The sequence below is a fragment of the Corvus kubaryi genome, unplaced genomic scaffold (genome assembly GCF_017639235.1).
Source record: "Corvus kubaryi isolate FWS band 111438036 unplaced genomic scaffold, C.kubaryi_AGA036_p1.0 37398, whole genome shotgun sequence".
In the NCBI taxonomy this organism is placed as follows: domain Eukaryota; kingdom Metazoa; phylum Chordata; class Aves; order Passeriformes; family Corvidae; genus Corvus; species Corvus kubaryi.
In genome coordinates this window covers 31,125,165-31,140,109 of record NW_024581137.1, presented here as the reverse complement: position 1 = coordinate 31,140,109, position 14,945 = coordinate 31,125,165, and the positions used below count along the sequence as shown (strand labels likewise).

The following is a 14,945-nucleotide window of genomic DNA, read 5'->3' as shown; positions in this document are numbered from 1 at the left end:
AATAGTATTTACTACAATTATGACACTGACTTAACTATAATTTTATAATAACAGCATTTATATCGCAATCAATTCATATGCATGCACCTATGGAAAAGAGATATATTTATCTATACCTGTATCCATGTACATCAAAATTTCCCTCATGTTCATGGAAACACATCAAATCCCTTAACTTTTCTCAACAGGCATGGGTTACACCTTGAATGCTATGTGTACAGGGGCCTATAAACCTTGGCTTCATCATTAGCCAGTCTGTCAAGAATAAAAAACTTGATAGTTCATGAGTTCCAAGAGGCTTCCTACTTAGATAGAGGCACTGGTGCCTGCTGTGGTCCAGGAAAGCTCCAATGGGCCTACCTTAGGATCACCCTTTAAAAGGTTGCAAGATGATTGGCTTTACACATGTGCAAAATTTTCGTCCTGGAAATATCCCATCTTGTTAGCCCCTGGTCTTTCCAAAACATTTGGAAATAATTTCAAAAACCTCAGCAATAACAGTACTGTTCCACTTGGGCTACAATGCAGTTGGGAATGTTCCAAGGTTGTCAGGGGTAACTGATTATCCTTTTGCCACCTTGGCCAGGCAGCTGATGTTCCTGTTACAGTCATTGTTGTTCCCACCTGAGTCATACAAGAGGGCCTGGTATGGTCAGGGATGCCTGGCCACCCAGCTGCTAGAGTAAAGGGACCCTTTAGAGCTCAGCTGGTTCAGTCAAAGCTTGTCAGGAGTTCCTGATGTCATGGAGCAGACCCAAGAAGGAGGCTGCAAAAACACATTCTTGAAAAAAAGAGACATCTTAGAAGTGGGACATTTTTATATATCACAATGTCATGCCTTCTGCATTGGTGGGGAGCTGGCATGAATGTGGGCCGGTGTGACCCTGGTGGCATAATACCCAGGGACTATGCCAGAGAAGTGTGTCTTAGAAATGCCGTCTGGGAATTGTTTGGAAAATTGTAGTTGTGAATCATAAGCATGCCAAAGGCTGTTCCAAAAATTTAATCACATGAGTAACGACCTTTTGGCATCTTGAGCACATGCCCAGGTTGTGTTCAGTTTACTTGTACAGATCTAGCTTCTGCTCGACAAATGTTAGTCTTGTCATTTTTTCTGAGGTTAGATTTCAACTATGTTAGTCAAGTTTTACCTGGGAGAAAGCTGCTACTCTTTTCCTGATTTCTTGACATAATGCTTTTAAAAACAGCATAGGAAAATGCTACATGAAGTAAGTGGATTGCTCAAGGGGTTTGCTGTAGGAAGTTACACTGGATTCTTTACTGATGTCCTTAACATAAGGGGATAGCAATGGGACGTAGAGGTACAGAATTATTCGGTTTTTAGTATTTCAGATGCTAAGGAAAACCAAATATGGATGATAATAAAAGATTGGAAAAACAATGGTGGTCATTATCTGCTCTGCAATTTTCTTACAGAAAAATAGATACTGTCCATCTACTGCATTCTTAGAGAGTCATGGTATGGCAGCAAGACTTCAGCTTAAGAAGGATGAAAAGAAGATTCTTTCATTGCAGATAGATTCACATCCACCCAATCTGTCACAGTGAAAACAAGATAACTGCCAAGAAACTTTTTTATTTAGTGATGGTTTTCTGTAGTATTTTCCTTGGAAATATAAAATTATGATTTCTGCCTCTTCCATAGCTGTTTTTGATTTTCGGGATTGTTACCATCTCTGTTTCTTCATGAAGCTTGTGGAAATGAATAACCATGAAGTATTTCACTCCATTCTGAAAGTCTTCCAGTTGGTCAGCTTCAAGTCTTCAATGGGTTTTGCTTAAACATTTTTTGCATGTTCTTCTGTTAGATCTTAGAGAAAATTAATTAAAGCAATTCCAAAACATTTTACATTTTCATTTTAGAAATTAGGTTCCTGCTCCTTCAAGATTGGGGGAGTAAGACATGAATGAAAACATTCAAAAAGGAAGATCAAAGCATAGCAAAGGGCGAGTATGTGGAGTGCCTAGAAGGCACTGTCTCAGAAAAAAAGGTATGTTGCTGTGACCACAAACAGCTGAATCGTCTGAAAGTATGCTAAGCTCTGTGAGCTAATTGGTTTCCTATTAAGTGAATTTATGACAGGTCAAAACACAACAAATTGTTTCCGATTGACCCCCCAGTCACAGCACTGTAGCTATTCTTGTGACAATGTTGGTGTGGCTAAAAGAGTATCTCACTATTTCAGATAATGTGTGTCAATAAGTTATATTTTAGAAAGTGTAAGTTAGGTGCACCTTCACTCTGATCAGCTTCTGGCTTTAAGAGATTCTGATTTCACTCATTTGCTGACTGTTGGGAAGGTCATTAAAAAATGTGGGCTGTGTGGAAGCAGTGAATTTTTAATATAACCTTGTTTATATCAAACCTGAGAGAGAAGATTGTTACCGAGTCCAAAATGCTTCCAGCCACAAAATGCAGAGAGGAGAGGCAGGCCTTGGGAGTAGGTAGCTACCACCTGTCTCTATAAACAGGCTGCTGGCAAGGTCACCTTGGTAATGAAAAGGACTGTTCAGCCATCCTTGTGATAGAGTCAGGTAGTATTGTCATGTATTAACAGGTTACATTATAGCAAGTAGAGAGCTATTCAGAATTTGCAATGGGTCTGAATTTTGGCTATAAAAATAACCAGACAAATAGTGGCAATTGGTTCATTTTGTAGTTAAGAAGCATGTCAAATTTATGGAAAATTTGTTATTAGTCTATTACTTTTTTATTTTATTTGGTGCGCTTAAATTTGGCAGCCTGTTTCTCTGAAGGGACTAGTTTTATTTTGGTTTGGCTTTAGGCTATCAGAAATTTGATACTATGTCATACTGAATTCAAAATATTCAAAAGTTTATCAGTGGCTTAGTTGAGGCCGTAAATAATTATGATAGACGATGGATAGCAGATTTTCAGTTCTTTATCCATTCAAGTAATTGAATGTTTTTCTAGTATATGCCAAATGAATTGCACGTTACTGGCTTGACACAAACCTTACATTGAGTTCTCTTGCAATATCTAGTTCAGACTAGAGACTGTGAACTCATGGCCAGAGCATCAGCAGGAGGACAAAGGTCTTCAGTGAAGCCTGGTGAAAGTGACAAGCTCAGCCTCAGGCTCCGGAAATGAGAAACGGAGTGTGTGGGTGATGGTGCTGCCACTCCACAAATGTGTGTGAGCTCTCAGATATTCTTGGTCTGTGTCTGTAACAGCATTAGATTTTTTTTATAGGAAAAATTGGAGATAGGGACTGTATGTTGCTAGGATTTGACCTACTGAAGGAAATGTCTTTTGACATTACTTATGGAAAAATACAATGGCTACAAATAGGAGTTACAGAGAGAACACCATTATGGAGGAATATAAAATATAAAGAACTCTCCTAGTGAGTGGGAAGTTATGGTTTTTATGGGAAGTTTGTCATCTCCATCCTCTATCAGCGATCTGGAAATTAAACTGATATTTTACAGTTATGGTCTCACTTCTTCTCTGGCTTTACCCAGTATTTTCTCCTTAACCAAAATGACATGAGCACTGTAAAAATGTATCCTATAAAAATCCACAGGATTTCCAAAACACTCTCACAAAGAGGATGTTCTGTCAGCTTGCACACACAGCTGGTGCCCTCATTCACTCGTTATGTGCCTTTTATTTTTAAACCAGTAATAAGCTATCAGAATTAGTGTAAAGTATCATACCATCAGAGACTTTTGTCTAGTAGTATGGGTGACGAACTATAATCCTTTAAATTGCATTACCTGATACCAAGCATTTTCATTACGGATGACTACAGCTTTACAGGGAGGGTACCATGACGTGCTGTCACTGCTGTCATGCTGTTGACTGAAACCCGTATGTTGTGATATACTCAGGTTCTGGGATGCTTAAGGATATAAGCGCTGTATTTCAGATTTACCCTGTTTTCCTCAACCCTGTGTGAGGCCCAGACCTGCTGCATGCCACAGTACATATTCTGAAGCAAGAGTTTGCTGAACCATTATTCCTTAGCATAAAGAGCATACAGCTGTACACAGTCCTACATCTGTTCTGTCCCATCAAAGCAAAGGCATTCCTGTGTACCATAGTCTCTGTCATGTTTCATGACAGAACGATTTCAAAAATATTTAGAGATCATTTTCTTTTTCTGCTAGTGATATATGTATGCCAGCAAAAGATCAGAGAGAGGATGGAGAACTATTCTTTAGATAGTGGTGAAAAGACTTTTCAACAATTCTTAAAATTTTCTCAAAAGCCTCTTAGTAATTTCCTTATTCTGACACTGTGACTGACCTCACAAAGGACTATAAAAGATGGTCTGACAGACCTACACATATTATGCTGTTGTACTTATAAATGATACCATGTAAAAGAGCAAATAATTACTGAACACTGGTGTCCGGCACTATTTCTGTGCTTCTGATAAAGCATTCCCTGCACAATGGTGTGTCCATTTGGGTGGAGGGGGTAATTCCAACATGTCAGTAGCATGAAACAATGTGCAGACTCTGTGAAACTCAGAATATGTGTTGTATGCCATGGGATGTGGCATGTAGACATATGGGGATGTTTAAGGTATTAAACCCTACTGGATTACTGAGAGAGAAAGAGCTCACACATGGTCTTTTCTCTTCTGTACTGACTACTGGGAACTGTCTTTAGCACATGCAGGCTCAGCTGTGCCTGGGCTTTGTCCAGAGGGAAAGCTTGTTGAGACAGGCCAGTGCAACGCAGGAAAGCAGGCTGCTAAGAGAGCTTTTGATGTGAGAGGGCCCTGATAATCCAACTTGCTCCCTGACCTTTAGTTTTATGTAGTGTCTTGGATGCATTACGAGCAACCAGTTTTCTTCTATCGTGAAAATGTAATGATATGTCTACGTAAAGCCTCATATATTTTAGCTGCATACATGATATTATATCTGCTCAGCTGGTATGATCCAGCATCATAACATGCTATGCAAAAATGTTTCAGGTAACCCTTTCCCTGTATGTCACAAAACTATGCACTGAATGTATTGCTTATTTTTATAGTATTTGGGTATCTTTGACCACCACTGCACTGGGGCACTGGGCCACATAAGCATGTCAAAATGCCCAAGGAAAAGGAAAAAGTATCTTTTCCCCACTTTTGTGCTTTCCTCACATAAGTTGCACCAGTGTTTCTTTTCAAGATCTGGTTCTTCCTCTGTGGATCTCTCCTCAGATGCTGTGTCCATGCCACCCTGCCAGGGGCTGTTTATACTTAGCAAAGAGACCATAAGTCCCACAGTTATAACTACGGTGTCTCTGACTGATACATTAAACATTGACCTTTTTGATGTGTGACTAGGCCAAAGAGTCTTAACTGCAAAAAGTGCATTGTGACATTTTAAAAAGTAAATGTCAAACGTGGAACTAATGGAACATACACAGTACAGAAGATCTAAGGCCTTATATTAATTTATCAAGAATAAGGAATAAACGGCACTTCAGTGGTACCTATGGGGTACCTAGGCTACTTGACGTCCTACAAAGTAGAAGAACTGGAAAATTAATCTAGTACTAGTAGACTAGTTATAAATTTAGTATTATGCAATGATAATACTAAAAATTTTATATTAGAAGAAAAGTGTAAAGCTAAAGTTCTTGTACTGTATTCTTGTCACAGAAAATTTTGTGTGTACAAAGGGTCTAACATTTTCTAGTTGTATTAAAACACAGTGGTTTATGAGAACGAGAAAACAGCCATGCCCCATTGTGGTATAGTTTATAAATACCATTGTTTAGTTTAAGCTAGGGCACTGTGGTTATCCCTTAAGGAACATATGGTGTATTAAGCAAAACCAATTACAAAATTCTCAGCTAGATTTGCAGATTCTCTTTCTTTGCTCTTGTCTGAGGTTAGAATTGCAATGTTGCTATTTTTCCAAAGTGGAAGCATATGGTTTTGAAAGCCTCTTATTCTTTTATTTATTATATATTCTCTTTCATTTTCATGCAGGGAAAATTTGCTCTTTTAAAACTCTGGAACTGAAAAGTACTCAACTCTTTCTCACCTGAGAAACAGCCTTGCTAACTAAATGGAGACCCTGCTGTGTGATTCATGAGAGTCTGCCTCACTGAATGAAGAAAGTAATTTTTGATACAGGCATTGTGTTCTTCAAAAGAAGAGTCTTTCCTGTGGTTTGGAAGCTTTTTGTACAACTAAGATGATCAGCAGTAAAGTGGGTGACTAATAAGCATTAACATGGTAACTAACATTTTCTCTATAACTTCCATTCTTTTTCCCCTGTTTCCCTCCTTTTTTTAGCCCCAGCCAGCATGAGGAGTGCCTCTCTGAATCTTGTGTAGCTTCTGTATCCATACAGCTATTGAACCCAAATGCCTTTTAGATGCTTGACAGTATGTTCTTGGATGGAAACCTATGCAGGAAAGGTTAAGAGTTAGATCTTAGGTTTATGGGTAAAGAAATTACCTGGACACTGTGAAAACACACTGAGATGTATCAACTTACTTAAAATTAATGTTAAGTGAACCTGAGTTATTGTTCACATGTAGATGCCTCAGGCAACAAAAAAATCAATTTAAAGAAGCATGGGAAGCCCTTGTCTGTTCTGTTCACATTCAACATGGAAGTGATCTGACTCTTTACCCATTATAAAACTCCATTTAAGACACACTCCCTAAAAGATGTTTTCTTTTCACAAGTGAGTCTAGGCAGAATACTGACAGATTTTATTACATTAATTTTCTTTTAATAGGACTCTATGTTATGGTGTTTTGCAAATCAACATATTCAATCTGAAGGAAATCAAGTTCCTTGGGCAGTATCAAAAGTTTTATCAATGGACTTTTGCTAAGACTGTAAGCATAAATCTTTCCTATGAGGAAACTAAAGTAATAGGATTAGAATTTGGACCACATAATCCTATATGGGTTTTTTCTTTAAAAGCCTGTTTGTGTTAACTAGTTCTAATTGAATGACTTTAGGGTGCTCAAAAGCCTCCATGAGGCCAACGTGTTAAGTGGGATGCATTTCCCAAGTAACAAATTTAACGATCTGCTTTGAAAGAGAGGCTAAGAGATAATCAATAGCCCCCTAAGGATGTGTTCAAGCTTAATGGATTTCACCAAGCAGATTATCCTAGTATTTATAGTTCCTCTTCACTAGATGGTTAAAAAAAGTATGTTTTTTAATGGAAGAAGACAAAGAACTCAAGTAATCTTATTTATGAATTACTCATTATAGCAGTTTCAGTCCTCTCAAATGAATATCTCTTTTAACATTTTTATCGTGAATTCCATCATGTGGTTTTAAATAATTGAGAGTAACTTAATCTTATTGGGAATGGAGTGGTATGCCCTGACATATGGTGAGGCTCATGTCATCAGAAAAAAAGTCTTGTCAGTTTTTTCTCTTGATAATAATGGTAGGCACTGCTTAATGATTCCATGTATCTTTTTTCACTATGCACTCTCTCAAAAATCAAGTGAGATCTTCTAGGGGGTTTCATTACTTTTTTCTTTGGAAGGCACTTTCCTGACAGACACTGAACTCTGAAGAGTGTCTGGGCACCTTTGCATCTACAAAATTCCTCAGATACACTCAGAAGTTCTAATATTATACCCATCATTGGTTTATTTTCTTTCCAAATAAAATTTTTGTCTTGACTGCCGTCCATCCACTGAAGTAAACAGTATCTTTGAATGTGCTGCCTGAAAATTGGTTCCTATGAATGTACCAGTAAGAAGGCACTGAGCATCCTATTTATTTGGTATGATACACATTATTGCTGAAAATTAAGTGCAGAATATGTGGTAATATTCTAGAGAGAGGACAAGGAAGCATCATAATTCAGAATCAGTCATTTGTGTCCCAGTGATTGCACTGCAACTCTACCCCTGTGAAAATCCACAGGTAAAATACCCATCAAGATATTGCTCCAAAGGCATATTCCAACCCCCACAACCCTCATATCATGCCACATTATCTTCAGGAACAATGTGCTTTTTCTATAACAAGCTCAGTGATAATTAATTTTCATTCACTGGGTTGCCCCATCAATGTCAAAATGCCAGATGGGACTGATGGCTTGCAAGTCATAGAGAAAGCCCGTAGGATGGTTTCACTAGGACTGAGAAATATGTCAGCAGACATGACTGGACTCACTATTTTCTTGTCCTATGTTTCTCCCATACTCTCTTTTCCCTTTATATAGCCTTGGGCCTGAGAACCAACAGTACTGCATCTGATGCTGGGAAAGAAAAAGAGAAAAAACCTAACACATATTGCTAAAAAAAAAAGTATTTGTCATAAGCTCACTACTGCAATAGGACAGGTTTAATTTTCTAGTAAATATTTTCAACTTTGCCATGTTAGAATAAGTGCGCAGAAAGAGTAAGAGAAGTAAACCATTGATGACATGTAAGTTCATAAACATCTGGTCTAGCTAAACAATTTGGCCAAAGCACTCATCACGAATACTTTGTATTGCTCCAGATAAGGGTTTTAAGGTTTGCTAGGAATTACACAGATGAGGTTTGATGCCATATGGCTTACCTTCTGTGTCAGTGATGAGGGGAAAGATTTATTTTACAGCTGAATGCTATAATCCCTTTTTTCCCTTAAAATGTGTAAAATCAAGACACACCCTGACAACTGTTATGACCCGCCACTGAGAAGGTGTAACTGAGGTTTCTGTCAATAGATCCCTTGGGACAGATTAGAGTAAAATGACTCTGAATGACCTTTGTGTATGTGTGTATATACATATATATGTGGCAAGTTTGTTTTAGAGCAATTTGGTTGCAATGGAAAGGAGGCGTGTAGCCATTTTGGTTATTCTATATCACGAAAACATATAAGGAAAAAAAGGAAGACAAAGCAAGGATAACAGTAGAGGAAAGATACTACCAGCCATGAATCCAGAGACAAACTTGATTGTTGCAATGTAGATGTCGACGGTTTCAGTCTTGATCCATCAGATGTGGGGAGAGAGCTTGAAACAGTAAGTTCAATGGGTCAGTGTTTAGTGGAAGGCCCCAGAAATTAGTCTCGGGGTGTTTCAGGAGTCTTTGATAGTTTATGACCATCAAAGACATGACAGCTGTTTCTCATGCCTGTGTAGTTGTGCCAATTGTGCCTTATCAGAAAGGAGGAACACTTCAGGATTATGTGTGAATGTTTTGATATCTCCCTTGGTGGGGAAAGAGGGGTAGTTTAACACCTCGGCCTTATCAGAAAGGAGATCTTTGGTAGGTTAAAAAGCATTGTCCCACCTCACAGGATCTGCTTCTTATCAGAGGCCTTTTCACTTATCTGGCTCACAACCCAGATTGCTGCTAAACAGCTGTTGGTTTGTTGTGGCCATCCTCTGGTGGGTGCTCACCCCCCTCTGCCCCTCGGCTCTTCTGCAGGTCAGAGATGTGGAAACCCCACACCCAAAATCTCTCTTCGTCCCCTTCAGCTGGGGAGTGCAAACCTGGCCTCAGCAAAACACCTGCTGCTTTTGCAAATGGCTGATTGTTTGAGTCATTAACCGTTAACTTTTCAGTCTCTCACAGCTTGGGCTGTGCCCATTGGCCTAGTCTTCTAAGTGAAATTTATGGGTTCCTACAGAGAAAAGACAGCTGAGATCATTCTTAAGTCAAAAGACAAAGTAATGGTGGACGAAAGTCTACACCCTGCCAGAATTGCAGTCAAAAGGAGTGAATACATTGTTCTGTGCATGCAGATGAAGTCTGCAAGAGCAAGATTTCCCCATGCTGTGTGCTATCTGCCAAGTCCAGGGACAAGGAGGTTCTGGAAGAAGATAGGTGGGGTTGTTTTGACTTCTCAGTATAACTCTTCTGAAGTAAATCTTGTTCCTTACATAAAAGATTCTGATTTGATCACGAATCCTACTTGTATTAAAGTTATCTAAATGAAAAAGGAGAAGAGATTTTATAAGTGAACTGACTGTATGCATTTAATATAATATAAAGATACCACCAAGGGTCCATGTTGTTTGAACAAAAGAGAACCATCTTACTTTTTAACTGAAGGGGATTGGTTTATATGGAAACAAGATGTTGCTGGAAATGTTGGTACTTGAAAAAAACTGAAAGAAAAAATTTGCTGTGTTTAGGCAATATGTTGACACAGAAACAAAGCACACTCTCCTGCAAAATGATATTTTATTAATAATAGTTTTAACTAATATAGTTGAGTTGATTATTCCTGAAACTCAGGACTGCAGTGTTTATGGTCTTTAATTTCAATGAAAATCTCTTTCATTCAAACAATGAATGAAATAAAAACACAGATCTGGACTAAAATGGTGAACTTCTTACTGATGGTGATATTGAATTTTATATGACCATAGAGAAATTATCACAGATTTTGCTCCCGTTCCTTTTTTTCTATAAGACTCCCTACTGAGTCTTATAGGGACATTGACAGTTCATGAGATGTTCTCATTCTGCTATTGCTTTGTGCATCATAGCTGTGTGAAAGGTAATTAAGAACCAATAGGGACCACTGCAGCTCTTTCTTGTGCAATAGCTACAGACGCATGCAGAGGGACTGCTACCTGACTGAAGTGCGTGTGGTGGGGAAGGGCACGTGGGCATGGTTTGCATCCCCTTATGTGCTGCAACATATCGAAAACGAAGAAAAAGTTGGAAGTCAAGTATTCTTAGAGATGGTTTTACAGCCTTACAACCCTACTTGTATCATAACTGACTGAATATGTGTATACTTGCCTTAGTAGAGCAGTATCTCATGCCCAGTTATGGGGACACTGTTGTTGTTTTATAGCTTATGATGTGTCACATAAATGGGTTTATCAGGATTATGCACCAAATTCTGATATTAAATAACAACAATAACAACATTATTAACATTAACAGTAATAGCATTGCTGGAATTGCAATGAGTTAGTGGACTTCTAGAATGTCAAATTTTCATTTTTGTCAGTGGGATGAGGAGCTGTATCAGCTACTCTACATTTCCAGATAACATTTGTGAAATCTGGTCCTTTTAGACCATCTCTAAACTGACAGCATGATACTTTATACTGAGTGACCTTGAAAGTGACCTCCCTTATAAACACTAATTCAGTCACTGCTTGGCAATGGCTGTGGGCCCGGGTTTAAAATGAAAACACTAAAACTACTGTATTTTTCACAGTAAAGGAAAATATGACCAGTTTTGACAGTCTAAGAAGAATGATGCAGGCTTGATATGTCTTTATAAATCCTGAAAAAAATGGGGTTGACTATTTGAAGACACCCAAGATGGCTCTCTTATTAGGGAATGGGGAATTAAGGCTTAGTAGATTGTGTACCAGGCAAATGAGCTCAGCACTTCACTAGTTGTTGATTTAGTGGCTCCAATTTGTAATATTTCAGGATCTTCTTGCCATATTCTTTCATTCTAAGGATGGTCCTCAGTGGCTTTTAGAAATGTTATTCTGTTCTGTACAAAGCCTGTGAACAATTTCAAGAAACTATTTCAAGAGACTATTTTGGAGCTCACCATGAATTCAAAGCAAAATCTAGGCTGGAGTAAATACTTTAGTCCAAACTTGCTCAAATCTGGACTATGATGAAATTATGGAAGATGCCACAGTTGCATAGACATGACAACTTCTTGAAATTTCACCAACTGAAATCAGTCTACCTGATACATCAGCTTCAGTACTGGGCACTAGGTTGTTCTGATATTTTGGAGTTTAGACACGTTGGAGACAAAGTGAACCCAAAACCTGGGAAATGTGATTTTAAAATTGCAACATGATGAAATAGATTTTAGGCTACTTATAATGTTTGAAATTACTGTTACATTTAAGAAACATGACGCTTTTTTTCCTAAATATATTATATTTATTTTAATAAACAGTCATTAGGAAGTGCATCTTGTTAAAAATTGTTCACTCAAGTTATCTTGCAAATGTCGTCCTGAATCATTTTATTTGATGGAGATCATAATCTATATTTCTTACCTGCAGAATTACCATGTATCTTTTGAAGTAGTCTCCTTATTTTATATTCTAGGAATACGTCATGCAGTTTGCTGTAGATAAGAGTCATTATACAAAGATTTATGTGAGTGTAATCCCTTCAAAAATTAGATAAGCTCCATCCCATCTCTTTTACTTGACAGATGCTGGTTTTCAGCAAGACTAAGACCCACTATTTTTCCTGTCTGATTTCTGATGTACGGTGCTGATGAAATCCCAGAATCCTGAAGCTGCAAATGACTCAGTAAATCAGGTATTCAGGTAATATTAAAGTCTCTTGTGACATTCTCCCATTCATAGTGTTACCTTTTCAGATGATTTTTGAGCAGGGAACACATATTGCCAACAATATGTGCAATCTAATGAGAGGTTTTTAAGTGTAGAGGTCCTGGTTCTGCAATTTCTATACAGGTGGATGACCATGAAGAGTGCCAATGACACATCTAAGGCTGTCTAGCTGTGTGGGCTTGTTGCAGGAATGCGGCCGCATGATGATGTAAAATCACTCCTAGAACTCCCATTGAGGTTCACGTCAGACTTAGGGCAATGAGCCATATGTCCTCAAGTGCAAAACTTTGAAGTTAGGTCAAAGCAGTTTCAGTTTATTCCTTGTCACTGACTTTTAGATTTTCTTCATTAAGAAAGGACTACGGTGCAGTGTTACCATGGTACTTGCAACCAGTAGTTTTAAAAAATTGTGTTTATTCTTCTACTGCTACTTTTTCATGTAAGTTCTAAATTTTGATTTCTGTTCTCTGCCAAGAGCTTTATCCCTTGGGAAATACTAGTCAAATGTAAATGATCTACCAGATTTATCATCTTTCTTAACAGAAGTGCAGTGTGTACTTATGAATAGTGTATCAGAGAGCTGGGACAATGCCTTTATTTAATTATTAGAGTGAATAAAATCTGACTGACATTTTTGATTGATTTTCTACTCCTCTGCACATATAAAAGCAGAGTGAAAAATAAGGCCTTGATATTCATCAGTATCTATGATATTTAGCATTAATACTTGCAAGAATTACTTTGATGTCAGCCTAATATGCTTTCCAGACACACATATAGACCATCATAGATTTTATCAAAAAGCAATTGCCAGCATAATGGTAAGTACTTCTTCTCCATTGTCAGACGCTTTGAAGACTGTGTATCACTTTTAACAACATATCAGCAATTTTAAAAAATCCAAACAACTGATTCCATTTATTGGTTCTCATTCCACAAAGCTCTCTGAGCATCCACTATGAAGTATATATGCAATCTAAAGAGTTGCTGATAGCATATGGATCTTCTCTAGAGAGCAATCTCTTGTTGAATGTCACAGTTTCTCATCATGGAGACGTTAGAGCCTCTTACCTAAAAATTTTACTGCTTATTGCTGCTCAATTCAGGCATTTGCTCCTCTCTATTATTGTCCCGTGGCATAAAAATTTTTCAAAATATGTCATTATTGGCACACCTGAGGGACTGGATGCCATCCAGATGGACCTGAACGAGCTTGAGAAGAGGGCCCATGGAAACCTCATGAGGTTCAACAACCCCCAGTACCAATACAGGCTGGCAAATGAAGGGTTGAGAGCAGCCCTTCTGAGAAGGACCTGGGGGTCCTGGTGATCAGAGCCAGGACATGACCCAGCCATGTGCACTCACGGCTCAAAGGCCAAACATGCCCTGGGCTGCATCCAGAGCATCGTGGCCAGCAGGGCGAGGGAGGGGATTCTGCCCCTCTGCTCTGCTCTGGTGAGGCCCCACCTGCAGTGCTGCATCCAGCTCTGGGGTTCCAGCACAGGAGGAACATGGACCTGTTACAATGGGTCTAGGAGAGGGCTACAAAAATTATCAGAGGAATGGAACATGTCTCTTATGAGGAAAGGCTGAAAGAGTAGGGGTTGTTCAGCCTGTAGAAGACTCTGGGGTGATCTTATTGCATCCTTTCAGTACTTTTTTGGGTCCTATAAGAAAGATGGGGACAAACAGGCCCCTTTTTAGCAGGGCCTGTTGCAATAGGGGGTAAGGGCTTTAAACTAAAGAGAGCAGATTTAAACACTGAACAGGTTGCCCAGAGAGGTGGTGGATGCCCCATCCCTGGAAACATTCAAGGTCAGGTCAGATGGGGCTCTGAGCAACCTGATGGAGTTGAAGATGTCCCTGCTCACTCCTGGGAGTTTGACCTCTATGACCTTTCAAGCTCTGTTCCAACACAAATTATTCTATAATTCTATGATAATCTTTATGCCAAATAATTATAATATCATAAAGACGTAGTTTATATGGCCTCACTGTGCAACTTAGATTAGGTGCAGGATTGGAACTTCTGTCCCTTGAAGGAATCTTTTCACATTTTTTTGAAATGTGCTTAGGATTAGTTTTACTTTCACATGTTTAATTATTCAAACAAGTGTTTGGTTCATTTATTTTTACTGTGCATCATCTTTGCATCTGAGAAAGAAAGAAATAAACTAAAAAAAAAGCCTGCATAAACTTTATGCAGTTCTGTGGTTGTACTGTCAGACTGCAAAATATGTACATTTGACTATGCTATATAGCAAGATATCAGTACTTTTCCACTTTCCCATCCAAAAGGAACAATTACACATATATAGAAAAAGGTGAAAATCGCAGTGGAGCAGTTGTCTGGCCATGTGCAGAGAGACGTGTGTGATTGCTTGTTGTAACCCTGGGCTGCATCCTTCTGCTCAGGTGACTTACAGAGAAAGCTGATGTTCTACAGGTCCTTGTTTGTGATCATGTCACCCTCCAATGGTCAGGTCTCCAGTGCAGCTTAAATACTGCATTGAATTAAGTGCTAAAACAACTCATTTGTTACCAATTCTCCAGTATCATTTCCCTGTGCATATGCATGAACCATCTAATGTTCACGGCTGCTGTCTGCAACTTGTCAAGTTTCACTAGGAGTGCCGAAGAGCAATGGAAGAAGATATGGAATAGTCTCTGAAGAA

General features: G+C 38.6%; 1 long non-coding RNA gene across 3 annotated transcripts in view; it reads left to right on the top strand.

Moving 5' to 3' along the window:
- The window catches only part of LOC121671636, a 296,300-nt gene that overhangs the window by 94,953 nt on the left and 186,402 nt on the right, over nt 1-14,945 (top strand). For 2 of the 3 annotated variants that reach the window (XR_006018558.1, XR_006018559.1), the window contains exon 3: nt 12,126-12,243. This is a non-coding gene — a long non-coding RNA (uncharacterized LOC121671636). Of the gene's footprint in view, nt 1-5,984; nt 6,231-12,125; nt 12,244-14,945 lie in introns of those variants that run through there. The other variant, XR_006018557.1, reaches the window with a different exon arrangement.